This window comes from Trachypithecus francoisi, unplaced genomic scaffold (assembly GCF_009764315.1).
Source record: "Trachypithecus francoisi isolate TF-2019V2 unplaced genomic scaffold, Tfra_2.0 Lachesis_group6, whole genome shotgun sequence".
NCBI classification, from domain to species: Eukaryota; Metazoa; Chordata; class Mammalia; order Primates; family Cercopithecidae; genus Trachypithecus; species Trachypithecus francoisi.
The window spans coordinates 10,819,672-10,833,799 of NW_022681471.1; the positions used below are offsets into that span (position 1 = coordinate 10,819,672).

Genomic DNA, 14,128 nt, shown 5'->3' on the forward strand with positions numbered 1-14,128 from the left:
AGTAAAATTGGAATAAATAAGATTTTACTGTGTACTTTGCCTGGAGCCCTCTCTTGAAGTGTATTCAAAGGGAATTAAAGGGCTTATTAACAGATAGAACTATTTGAGTTAAAGATGAAGTCTGTTGAACATTTTCACCTAAATATACCAATCTGATATTCTTGACTTTTTTTTGTTAAATTTGATGCTGACAATAAAAACTTTGGAATAAGCTATAATTTCTGCATCCATGCATATTCAGGTCTGAAAATGAAAGAAGAGTGTGACAGGTTTGCATGTAGAACTTCCCACCCACTCATTTCTTTCCTTTCTGCATCTGACACTTCAGCCTTTGAAACAGTTTCCCATGAGCAATACTGAGATTCAGACTATTTAGATCTAAAGGAAAAAATGCAAGCTCTTCTACAGCTTGTATCTAGCACCTGGAAACCTCTTTGAAGAAGTGCTAAAATGTAAATCATGCTGTTATTTGTTATGCACGTAGGAGAAATCCTAAAGGTATTTTAGGGAAGAGAGGGAATCCAGAGATAGTAAGAACAAGGTGTGAGGGGCCAGGGGAGAGGCAGAAAGATCCTGTTCACATTATTAAAGTGCAACATTTCCAGTATACTCTTATCAACTAACATGTAGATTGCATGCCACTTTCATGCAAAGGTATCACATTTCAAACTCAGCTTTTAAAAGAAGCCAGACAAGAAAGAAAAAGAGACAGTGATTTGTTGAAAAAAGTCTGGGTTTAGCATCAGGCGAAGGGTTATTGGTAGTTGTCTGAAGTACACTGGAGCCTTATAACATTGTTTTGTGCCATATTTTGCCAGCTTAATACGGTTGGAGTACATTCTCTGTCTGGTTTTCCAGAACTCACTACAATAATGGTAGGATTTTTCCATCCTTTATCAAATTACATCGTATTGTGAAGGGCCTTAAAAGCCATTCAGTTCAACAACCGTCTCCCAAAAGAAAAGTTCCTCTTCTTTTTCAGGGCCTATATTTCCATTTATTTTGTCTCTTCCCAAAGCCATGTGGACCTAGATGCATCAATTATCCTTTGTCCTGTAACTTCACTGTTTCCTGGACTACTAACTTTTTCCCACTGGCATACAGATCATTTCAAGACTTCTCATGCTAAAAAGTCCCTCCTAAGTTTCTCTTTCAGACTGTCTCTTTCCTTTGATAGGCAAGAGCTTTCTTCATTTTCTCGCCTATTTTTAAATTATTCAGCTTTACCTTTGCTTTTATTTTCTCATCTAATTCTTAATTATTCAGCCCTCCTCATTCTATCTTCTGCCCTCATTTTAGCTCATCTTGCTAATGTCACTAGTGACTGCCAACTAAAATCCATTTCTCCTTTCAGTCCTTACCTTATTTCTCCTTTCTACAGCACTTGACCATGTTGGTCACCCTTTTCATTGAAACCATCTCGTCTATGTGTCATGCGCGTCCGTATGAAGAGACCACCAAACAGGCTTTGCGTGAGCAATAAAGCATTTTAATCACCTGTGTGCGGGCGGGCTGAGTCCGAAAAGAGTCAGCGAAGGGAGATAAGGGTGGGGCCGTGTTATAGGATTTGGGTAGGTAAAGGAAAATTACAGTCAAAGCGGGGTTGTTCTCTGGCGGGCAGGAGTGGGGGTCACAGGATGCTCAGTGGGGGAGCTTTCTGAGCCAGGATGAGCCAGGAAAAGGAATTTCACAAGATAATATCATGGCTTAAGGCAAGGACCGGCCATTTTCACTTCTTTTGTGGTGGAATGTCATCAGTTAAGGTGAGGCAGGGCATTTGCACTTCTTTTGTGATTCTCCAGTTACGTCAGGCCATCTGGGCATATATGTGCAAGTCACAGGGGATGCCATGGCTTGACTTGGGCTCAGAGGCCTGACACTATGGCCTTTCACAACCCAGCTTTTTCTCTGTTGTACACCACCACTATTTTTCTTTTAATTTTTACACTTCCCTCATCTCTTCTTAAAGGTCGGATGTCTTCCCCACCCCCAGTTTCCAGCCTCAGTAGTTGTCTTGTATTTTGCTTGTGTTCTCTAGATTATTACATGTAGTCTTGTGGTTTCAGTTACCATTCATCTGCAGACACCTTTCATCTCGAGAGCCAGGCTTATATATACAAATGGCTGCTGCACATTAACCTTCACTAATGGCTCTTTAAACTCAAAATAACCAACAATGGAGTCATTGTCTCTATCTCTGAAATAGAACACACTACCCTCCCCCACTTCTTCCCCTTCTTACCCTGTGGCTACAACCTTTTGCTATCCAAATTTTAAGCAGGCTGCAGCATCATAATAAATGATATGTAATATCTGCCTTTAAAATGCTTGTAGTGGTTAAGAGGGAGGGCTCTGACATTACATGGGTTTGAAACACAATTCAAATGCTAATAAGGTTTATGATTTGGGGCAAAGGAATTACTAATCCATCTGTCCTTTAGTTTCCTCATCTGTAAAATGGAGGTAATAGTAGTATAGACCTCATAGGGCTCTTAAGAGGATTAAATGGAATGATAATATGTGCATGACATTTTACAGTATTAAGTTCATTGAGTTAACAAATACTTGATATTATTTGCTGTTACAGTCCATATAATAACATGCTGACTTCAGGCCAATATATATAAGCCTATAATTCTTGGAAGACTATGGAAATCCTATCATGCATTAAATTTGTCATATTTTGTTTTTTAAGACTAAGAAAAATTTATGTAAAGTCCGAAAGTACAGTTATTTACAGGGGACAAACTGACCCACAAAGCCACAGTCTACCCTCATCAGTTAGTGTCCATCACTGAAGTGGAATAACTCAAAAGGAAAACGTAACTCAACGAGCCATCCAATTCCCACGTGGAATCACAAGAAGACAGAAAATATGGAGTGGAATGTTGAATCAGCTGCTGTTGGGAGACCCTGGTCTGCACTCTATCTGTATTCTTACTGAAGGGAGCGCAGGGCAGGGTTTCCCATACAGAGGGCACAGACTACCACCGTATGGCAAATGTTGACTGGAACTCAACTTCAAAGCCATTTCACCTGGAATCTTACCCCACCACCCCAATGCTTCATGAAAAGTCAACTGATCTTCTTCTATGAAGAAACTTAATCCTGATAAGTCTCTTTAGTAATTATTGAAATGTCTTTGTAACTCTCTTATAGTCTTAGGTTCAATGAGAATTTTAAGTTTCTAATTGAGCTTTTCTCTCTGAACATTTATTTTGTGCATGCTTATTTTCTGTTTTCTAATGTAATATGTGGTCTTTGCAGAAAAATTGGAAAATACAAAACGGTATCTACAAAAAAAAAAAAAAGTCCCCCAACCACGAGAAAACCAATATTAATGTTCTGTTATAGATCCTTGTAGTGGCTAGCTGGAATTTGTGTCTCTCTGTCTCTCTCTTTGTCTTTCTTGCTCTCTCTGTCTCTCTCTCTATATTTCTAAATATATATACATACACATATTCTAAATATACATTTTTATGTACTATATATGTATATTATATATGTATACATATATTCCAAATATACGTATATATCTTCATGTAATATGTATGTATTTCATATATTTATAAATACATAGTATACATATATAGCCTAATATATAATATAGCATATGTATACACATATATGTGTACATATATAAAATATATATTACATAAAGATATATATGTACATTTGGAATAATTCTATGCATACCATATTTCACACTTGCTCTTTACTCATTATTATGAATATTCTTCCATATATTAAAATATTATTCTTAATTATAATTTTAGTGGTTGAATAGTAATAATCTAGTTTGTTCTCTACTTGTTTTTGTTTTTGGGAACAGGGAACTGTTCACACCTAAATGTGTGCAACCTTTATGTCTAGATCAGGCACTTGAATTCTTAAAAAAGTGTTAGGAAATGGAATCATAATCTTTTATTTATAAGTTATATATGTTTCTGTATTCTGTTCATATATGATCATTGTAAGAGACCTATATCTAACACTTTAAAATTTATAGTATTTTCATCTTTATTTCCTCATTTGATCCCTGCACCACCTTGTGAGATAGGGAAGGACTCATTATTCTGTCCTTATAGATAAGGAAACTTATGTCCAAAAAGATGAAGTGGTTTTCCAAAAGACACGCAGTTAATAAATAATTGACAACATTGGAATTTGGAATTAGAAAGCAAGTCTTGTGACTCCTAACCAATACTCTTTCCAATATATTTTGCCATGTCCCAACTTCACTTTCTTTAAGTGCTTCTTTCTAGCACCTCTTATTCAATTATTGTCTTACATATTTTTGGATCATACCTTAGGAGAATGTAGCTTTCTCATGAGTTTCCTCATTAGCTGACAACAGAATACGGCTAGATTTTAACTATAAAAACACATTTTTTTTCTTTTCAGGAATGCAAATACACAGTGTATTATATCTAGAAAAAAACTCTCAGATATTGGATCCTTATTGATGAGGTTTATGAGATAATACAGCAACTCAGGCTTTTCTCAGGAAGAAGAAAATCCATGTCTTTTGTTGGACAGTTTAGAGAGTCTAGACTGCCATCATTCAGCGTTGAACATTTTGATTTCAAAATGTAGATAAGTGAAGAAATACAATATAAATGCCAGGGAATTAAATCATAGGACAAAAACTCCCTGTGAAAACATCTTAGTGATAGCATACGTGTTAACATTTTTGAAAACACTGGGAATGGTTTCACTTCTCATCTGATTATCTGAGAAGCAGATGCTTATGTACCTCCCAGCCCTGTATCAGCCCTAATTTAGTTGATGGCATTATTGCTCCCTGCTTTCTTTTTTTTCTCTTTATAGCAGATTGCTATTCTTTTTACTTTAAAATAGCACCTTTTGCTGCCCTGTCTTATCCTTGTGCCCTTTTACAAAGTGGTTAGGCACACACTTTGGTCACTTGTTTTACATGAGGGTAGGGGCTTTCTCTTCCTTTCAAAAATTAAGTGCCACTACATCTCAGTTAAACTGCCTTCATCAGACAAGCACTTACAGAGTACTAACATGCAATCTACTGCCAAAAATCTACAAACTTTTCATAAATAGGAACGAAATGCTTGTAATATTATCCCTGTGTTCAGAGTTAATGCTTAGGCATTAACTAAAGTATGCTAGACGCTTTTGATGTATTTCCAAAGGCCCAGCCAGAAAGATGTATTGCAGATACACATATTCTGAGTGTTTACAAAATCTTCCAAAATGATTTTGCCTGTGTCTGCTTAAAAGGCACAGGAAACAGCTCCCCTACTATCTCTTCCATCCAGTCAGGAACACTTGCAGTAAGTACACTGGTTGTTCAGTGCACAAGGATTAAACTAACTTAATTACAGAGTCAAATCAATAATAAATTGAGATCATTAGAGCCTTGGCTCAAACTGAACCCCAGGTAGCCATAGAATTCCTATGATACTTGAAAAAGAATTGACACAGATTCTAAGGCCTCACAGGTTCAAGGAGAAGCAGACAAGCCTCTCTTTGTTCCTTCAAATTAGTTTTGAGTCTTAGACTTCAGTGAGACCTGGATCTTGTCTTGGGGTGATTTCTGGAAACTGGGATATAATCTACTCTCCAGGGTAGAGGATATGAAGGGACTAAAGGAGCAAACTCTAGGTCACTGAGAGCCCCTTTCCTACAAACAAAGATCTTGGTTGTGTTTCTTCACTTCCAGAGAGCTCATTGGACTCAGCATACCCTTGAATATTAAGGTCAGTGCATGCTGAGTTTAAAAACAACGTAGGTATAAAATTGAATGGAGCAGTGGTGAGAATGGTGGAAAAGGATGAGAAGGGAACTTCCTTTGCATTTCTTAGAACCAAAATAAGTAGTCTATGTTTCCTAAATTCTTGTAATCAGACCGTTGTTGGCTATTGGTAGAGGGAGGTTCAGATTTTCCACCTCTATCTTTTTCCTTCCGTTTCTTGGTCCTTCTGCCACTGCTTGTTTTAAAAAGAAATAAACTCATTTTTTTCTCAGCCTTATGTGGGAAACCCTCTTGGCATTTTCTAACTGCCAAGTGTTCTATAACTAGCCATCTGTGGAATATTTTTTTCTTAAGTTAATTTTTTAAATTAATTCATTTCCCTTTTTTCTCTCTCTCTCTCACACATGCAAACTAGTGTTTGAAGATCAATGAGCAAATGATCTCTCTTGTAACAACTTCCCTTTTTCAGCTGATCTTTACTGCTTGCTTTTCTGAATGTTTTCTCCTAAAATCACTTAAATAATTTCACTGAAACAAAGGAATGATTGGTCTTTTAAAGACTTGTACAGGTATTGAATATAACATTTCAAACCTGACTAATAATTTGAAGTAGCTTTGAGCTTTTCGAGAGCCCTAGTCAAAACAAAATGTAAGATGGCCTTTCACATTTATGTCTTCAAGGGACTGTGCTAGCCAAAGTTTCCTCCCAATCTGGAGGCAGCTTTGTGCCATAGCAATTTTCAGGCTTCATTGCATCAGTCAAACAAATTGTTCTTGTAGTGGTTACTTACTGGGGAATTCACCAGCTGGAAGATTGTACCATTGAGCCAAAACAGGCCACTGGAACAGCCATACTCTTTACTTCATTTATGGAGCCATTTAAGAAGATGCTCTAGTGGCAGCTGCCTGTTTGTAAGAACAGCCTTGGAAGTGTGCTAAATGAAACCTAATTTAGACTAGTAGATAATCAGATGACAAAGAATACCAAAGATACAGGTGAATCACAAAAGAAGATGCTGTGAGATTTTCTGTTAGGAACTCCCCACCATGACTTTAGAATAACTAAAGTTTCAGCTGCAATTATGTTGAATGAAGTGTAAAGCCTTGAAAACATAGACTAAAATGGTCCCCCTCCTCTCTCTCTTATCAAACAAACACACCCCAACCCTATAATTTTTCCGATACAAATTGTATTTGGATTTTGCATAGATGGCCAGTTTACTTTTAAATAAGAATTATATGCCTGTTTATTTGAATGTCTATTTCTAAGATTATCCACAACCACAACGCCATTTATTATATGCTTACATAATTTTGGGTGAGGGAGAGTAGTCAATGATGATTCATTTGGAACTAGACACAGAATTAAAATATAAAACAAATATTATCCTTCTCAAGGTTTTAGTAGATGCCTGAACACAAGGTATGAGTTTAGAAATGATCATCCTGCATTATGGTGTGGATTTTATGTGCGCTTTTCTATGATGGGCGTCAGCTGCTTTATATATTTTGTTCCCAAATCTTATTAGTCAACTTTCAACTGTCTGTGTATATAAATAATCAAGGTGATGTTAACTGCTTTATGGATTTTCTTGAGCAATTTAACACAAGACTGATTAGTGATTTCTGTCTGTAGAAAATGTTTGATTCCAGGTTGGCTTAGTCTCACCACACTTCTGACTGCCTCCTCCCTATCTGAGGAGGCTCAGAAAATACACAATCATTTCAATATTCACCTAAGCAAAATAACATAGGAAGATAAATTTCTGTCCTAAATACTGTGTTGCATAATATTAATACAAAACTCCAAGAGAAACGCATTTGAGGTTTTTTCTTTTTAACCTGGGTAACTTAACTGTGAATAGAGGTCTGTGATTCCACAACTTCACTAATGTGGAATTTTTTCTTCCTTCCATTAGTCCAGACTCTAGACTTTGAGAGTGGAGGGGGAACTAGTCTTGTTCAAGCTGGAGTTCCTTATTAATGAGAGATAGTTTGGAAACCCTGAATAAGGCTTTGGACCAAACAATAAAAAAGGAAATGTGAAAGCTCAGAGCCTTCTAGAGCAAAGGAACACCCCAAATCTTATGCTTGTCAGCTGGCTGGTGACAGCACCCAGTAGCTATCCAGTAGGCACCAGGGCATCTGAAGTACAACTGGTGGACCTCGAGAGAATGGGAGCTAGCTGAAAACCATTCTCTCCTTCTTAATGATTATCCATTAGCACACCATGTTTTTATTGCAGAATAGATTAGAAACAATTAGCAAATGGAAAATTGAAGAGGCCCTTGCTGCTTTTAGTGTTTAGATGTAACTTTTGAACAGAATCAAAATGCTCTTTTTAGAGTCAGATGTGCCATTTTACCTGAATTCCATTTTTTGCCTCTGCCATGGGGTACATGCTTCATTCCATTTAAAAACAGAAATTTTCTGGACATGGATTCAGTATGTCTTGCTGATTGCTGCGTTTATCTCAGATGCTTTTTAGAAAGCACTCTTTAGTAAGCTAACTTTCTCATGCTGAACAACGTATATTAAAGTGATGGTTGAAGCATATTCCAAAGTCATCTTTTAACTCACAAGAATATGGAACCGTATTGACTTCTACCAAGACAGTTTAATCATTCATTGTTAACTAAGAACATTATCATTTTTATTGTACTTGTCATTACCTATTACTGTACTCTTGTCTGAAAAGGAACTATTGTGTAAGAAAAAATAATGAAATTAAAGGAACAATGGATCCGATTTTGTCAATGCTCAGGAAGTGAATCACTCAATGCCAGTCCTATAGAATTCAGGGAAACATCATTAGGACTTCATGAATTTCAACTTTACTAGTGTGGATTTTGTTATATTTCTCACATAGACTTGGATGAAGCTTTATGTAAATGCAAATGTTCTCATTTCTTATATTGATGCATTGTTTATTTGTATTTTTATTCTAACGCCTCCAAGGAGAAGAAAATGTTGATTAATATGCAGATTAGAATTTTTGTTGAGAATCGTGTTTTATTGTTCTTAAAGATTAAGGTGATAAAGAAGGTTAGAACCCCCTGATGAAATCTGCATTACGTTCAAAGAAATAGTACTTAGTGAGATTTTGTCATGAACCCTTTCACAGCTTTGTTCTATTTCTCATTATAGCCCAATTATCAAACGAAATAAAACAAAGCCATTCCTATAGAATGAAACACATGAAAATGGCAAACTACCTGTAAAAATGAACAAGGAAATACTGATCTTCAACTATTCCTATACCCTTATTTCTAACCTAATGTACCAACTCTCCTTCTCTCATTTTCTTTTACCAAAGTCACCTGAGGCAGAGAAATTAAATTTCTATCTAATACTATTGGTGAAAACAGAAGACTATGTGAGAAACAGAGAAAATCTCCAAACAATCATGGTGCCTCCTGGACTTCCTAATATGAAAGTTATCTAATATGATTAAGTAATGCAGCACTAGTAACATCACCAGAGTTCACAGTGAAATGCTTTCATTCATCCCCACTGGAATTCCAAAGCACCAAGTGGACTTAGCATCAGAACTTAAGAAACTGAAGCGTTCCTTAGCCATAAGTCTCTGCAAAGAAATGGAAACACAGTTTTGATTTATGTAAGAGGCAGAAAGCAACCATTACTCTGTATCCACAAATGTCAATTGTAGAGGAGCACCAGGTATCTGAGAAGAAGATCTTTGAGGGATATGCTGCTTCTTATTCCCTTTTCCAAGTTCTTATTTATTTAGGGTACAACAAAAGAAAAGGCTGAGTAAGAGAACTATGATAGGGTTTGGGAGAAGGAAGGAAAATTCCATGGACACATACTAGCCAAGTAACTTATGTAGTTTGGGTCACTTGTGATCTATTAACTAGCCCTAACTCCTCTACTCAATGAGGAGTAGTGGTGGTAGATTTCTGAAAAGGCAACACAGTGTATATTACCTAAAGGAGCAGACTTCCTCAAATGTGTTTCCATTGGACTTTTGGATTGTATAACATAGTGTTTGGGGACAGAAATGAAACTTCCTCATTATATTTTTCTTAGATGTATACTATAGTGAGTGTGTATTATCTGTATAATTCCACCAACTGTAATATATTTCAGATCACTTTATTCTAAAAATGAAGTACATCCTACATAGAGCAACATTCAAATAAAATATTTGCCATAGAAAATAGAGGGTAGAATGATGGTTACTAGAGGCTGGAAAGGGTGAGGCAGGGAGTGGGGATGGTTAATGGGTACAAAAATATAGTTAGATAGGATGATAAGATCTAGTGTTTCATAGTCACAGGGTGACTACTGTCACCAATAATTTATTGTACATTTTAAAATAGCTGGAAGAGTATAATTGGATTGTAACATAAAGAAAGGGTAAGTGCTTGAGGTGTTGAATACCCCATTTACCCTGATGTGATTATTACACACTGTATACCTGTATCAAAATATCTCATGGGCCCCATAAATATATACACCTCCTGTGCATCCACAAAAAAATTTAAATTCAAACTTAAAAAATTAAATGTGTGTCATGAGAATTTCCAAGAAGGACACTCCAAATCATTGGTTTGGTTTCCTTAAGTATATAGCCAAAGCCATTAAGTGGAAAATTGAGATGATAAAAGTAGTCAATGTAGTCACATCATCGCATGCAATATGATTGTATAATATTGTGTCAAAATTTCAAAATGGTTTCAAATAGTTTATGCATACCCATGTGGCTTGAGGCAAAAGCTCCTAATATTGGCTCTTTATGGCTAAAGGCAAATGCCCATATTTAAATGCTTGTGTCTGTAGGAAGTCAGTAATTGCTAAAGGAAATTCTGTGTTTGCAGTTGTAATAAGATAATTCAATAACATGGTGATTAATGTTATTTTAATAATAGATGAAGTCACATAAACACCTACTTCTTAAGTTACTGGGTTGTGTTTATTCATGACAAATGGGATCCCAGAGGATCAAAATTAAAGATTCAACTAAATATTTTCATTCATTTCCAAGAACCTAGTACATTACCCTGCCCATAGGCAATCAATAAATATATGCCAATTAATTTGCTTTTTTTTTTCTAAAATTGATTTCCAATAATTCCTAAAGAACAAGGTCAAGGAGAATAATATGTAGGAGTCGTTTTACCAATAATTGAGAATTGAGCTCAGAGTGCACAGGGGTGATCTATGAAATGCCATCATGATTTCTGAAAAGCTTTAGCAAGGGTTATTAAATATAACAGATTATTTCATTCAGTGCTGTCAGTCTGATTGAAAAGTTAGGCCTTCATGATGTCCATAGCTGGTACTTTGTTCCTTTCTATGTGTAGCATTTCCCTGGTTAAGATGCCTCACCATGTTCTCAAATTAGTATCTTTCAGCCTTCTCTGTTTTTTGGACATTGTGTCTATTTTTTGAGAAGGAGTCCGCCTGCCATTTGTTTCACACTTTAGTAGTACCTACCTAGAAGATTGAAAAGGAGGTTGTGCCCCCTACTTTTCTGACACTTTAACCCACCAGCATTAAGCTAATAACCTACTGGCATCTGCCAGAAGATTTGTTAGTGTTAAACCCATATGCCCCTAGTGATTGGCAATGTGAAATATTATACCAAGTCTTGTCATTCACTGGCTATCATGAACCCCACAAGATGCTATGGTCTCCTCCTCCAATAAGCTCAGTTGAACTCCTTGCCAACCAAGAGGTACTGTGACGGGATTGTTCTTATTTGCTATTGCTATCAGCTTTGAGGAGCCACTGCAGCCTAGAGAAAGCCTTAGAAAATTTCCCAAGGCAACTCTGCTATTCCCCCCAACACCTATGGGATTTACATACGCTGTGCCGTCGTATTCCCTATGATAATGTATGTAAAGTTCTGTACACATTACTGACATACTATACGTGTTGAATAAATGTCAGCTATTTCTATTATAAAATATCCATTATTATGACTGAGCCTCTCTAGTGGCCCTCAGGCTAAAATGGCTGTTATACCTCAGTCTAGGATGCTCTTACTAAACAGCAGCTCCTTCTCTGACGAGAGCGCCACGTGTTCTCAGAGTTCCTAATAGCGCACTATGATTACTCCTACTTTGGTACTCATCTTGCCAAACAGTGCTTGCAACATTTATCCTTCCTGTTTCTCTAACCAGACTGTAAATTCTGAAAAAGCAGGAAATAGCTGTGACTTGTTCACTGTAGTATCCTTAGGGCTTTAGCATAGTGTCTACACTTTTCATGCATGTAGTAGGTATTCAGTGTTTGTTGAATGAATGAATGAATGAATGAAAAGTATCCTAGTATCACAGGTTCTGAATTATTCCTACAGAGTAAGAGTAACCCCCAAACAAGGTATGCATTCTCCAGTTACCCTCTGAAAACCATAGGGTTAGCATAATCAACATATTTGCTATGAATAGATGCAAAGCATTAATATTAGCAATTATGCTCCAAATGCTAATCTCAGGATGGATGTAACATAATAATAACACTTTGATATTAATTAAAATCATTTGATTGCATAATAAATTATTGTTTTACCATCATTATGCAGTATCATTACTGATTGGCTAAAATCTGCTTAGAGTAGCACCTTCGAAAAGGCATTTCACTCTCAAGTAACTGTCATCCACATTCATCAACCCTGTGGTAGCCCCTCCTTAGCACCTCTTAACCTTCTCTCACTTTTTACTTTGTCTACCTGTTATCAATAGTCTCACCAAATTTTATAGACAATCTAAACTTCTCTTGTTTTTCTTTAACCAATTAGCAAGATTCTGAATAAATCTATTTTTGACCCTTGTATCTTTACTCCTTCTACCATCGTCAAAATAGCTTCCTACATTATATATTTCTATCCCTTCATCCATCCAAACATTTATTCATTCAACAATAATCCACTGATTGTCTGATGCTTGCCAAAAACTTCCTCTGCCTTATCTGAGCTTGTCGTTAAATGGGAGAAACAGATGTTGAACAGACGTTGAATTAAAAGCCAGTGGATACTCCGGATTTCCTTCTTTCTATGATATGGCCACTCCCAAATGAAGACTACCAGGCACAGATTACTGTTGCAGAGCAACATTTTGACAGTATTTTAGATGAGGGTATTAACAACAAAAAACACACACACAAGAAAACCTAGGAACTACTATGTAGACAAGAAGAAAGTACACTAGAATGAAATGCACTTTTAGGTGGTCACTATCAAAATTTAAGCTCTTGCAATTCATTTCCTGGCAATAGGAGGAGCAGCCTTACTCCTCAAAAGCTGTGGAAGAGCAAAGGAGTGGAAAAGTACTTCCAGAGAAATCTCCTGGGGATTTCTTAGCCAGATATTTAGAAATATCACTTAAATTCTTCAAGTTGGAGGATTCTAACCTATGCTCTAAGGATGACTGATGAAGTACAGAAAAAAAAAAACAAGCTTACCAAAAAAAATGAGGTCACAGAATTTCATTACCTGCCATCACTCGCTATGTATGTATGTATGTATCTATTTTCGAGCCAGAGTTTCACTCTGTCACCCAAGCTGGAGTGCAGTGGTGCAATCCCAGCTCATTGCAACCTCCACCTGCCGGGTTCAAGTGATTCTCCTGCCTCAGCCTCCCAAGTAGCTGGGATTACAGGTGAGTGCCACCACGCCCAGCTGATTTTTGTATTTTTATTAGAGACGGGGTTTTACTATGTTAGCCAGGCTGGTCTTGAGCTCCTGACCTCAAGCAATCCGCCCACCTCAGCCTCCCAAAGTGCTGGGATTACAGGCATGAGCCACCGTGCCCAGCCCATCACCCCATTTTGAAAACCAAAAGCCTAAATCACTCACCTTGAAGCAGATTTGATGCTGACTGTAGACACTAATTGGTTGTTAGTCCTGTTTTGGTTTATACATAGGGGCAGCCATTACTATGCTATTTTATTCAGGCATAAAGTAATTGTTTTATATGAATACAAACATCCTAAAATACTGCCATTCATTCCTCAATTTATAAACTTCTGCTTTAGGAAATTGTATTCCTTATTATAGGCTGGGTGGCCCTTTACAAATCTTAACTTATTTTATCCTCCTAACAACTTTATGGAGAATGTACTATATTTTCCCCCATTTTAAAGATGAGGAAACTGAGGCATGGAGGTAGCATTACTTGCCCAAAGTTACTAAGTTAGACAGACCTGGCTGGGTTCTAATTATTGTTCTGCAACTTACTGACTTAAAAACTCAACCAGTATGCAAATGCAAAGCGTCCTTAATATAGAATATAAAGTGAAGAACAAAAGTGTGTACAGCACACCAATCTGGAACGCTATTTGCCATTAACCTTTAGTTCAGATTTTTTTAAATGCATTTAGTTCAGATTTTTTTTAATGCATGTAATCGCCCCTTATACATTTTTTCTTTTCCCA

The 14,128-nt window shown here is 36.7% G+C and overlaps 1 protein-coding gene across 4 annotated transcripts in view; it reads left to right on the forward strand.

Annotated features, from left to right (window-relative positions):
* Positions 1–14,128, forward strand: part of FGF13 (fibroblast growth factor 13) — a 573,118-nt gene that overhangs the window by 535,815 nt on the left and 23,175 nt on the right. The window lies entirely within an intron of this gene.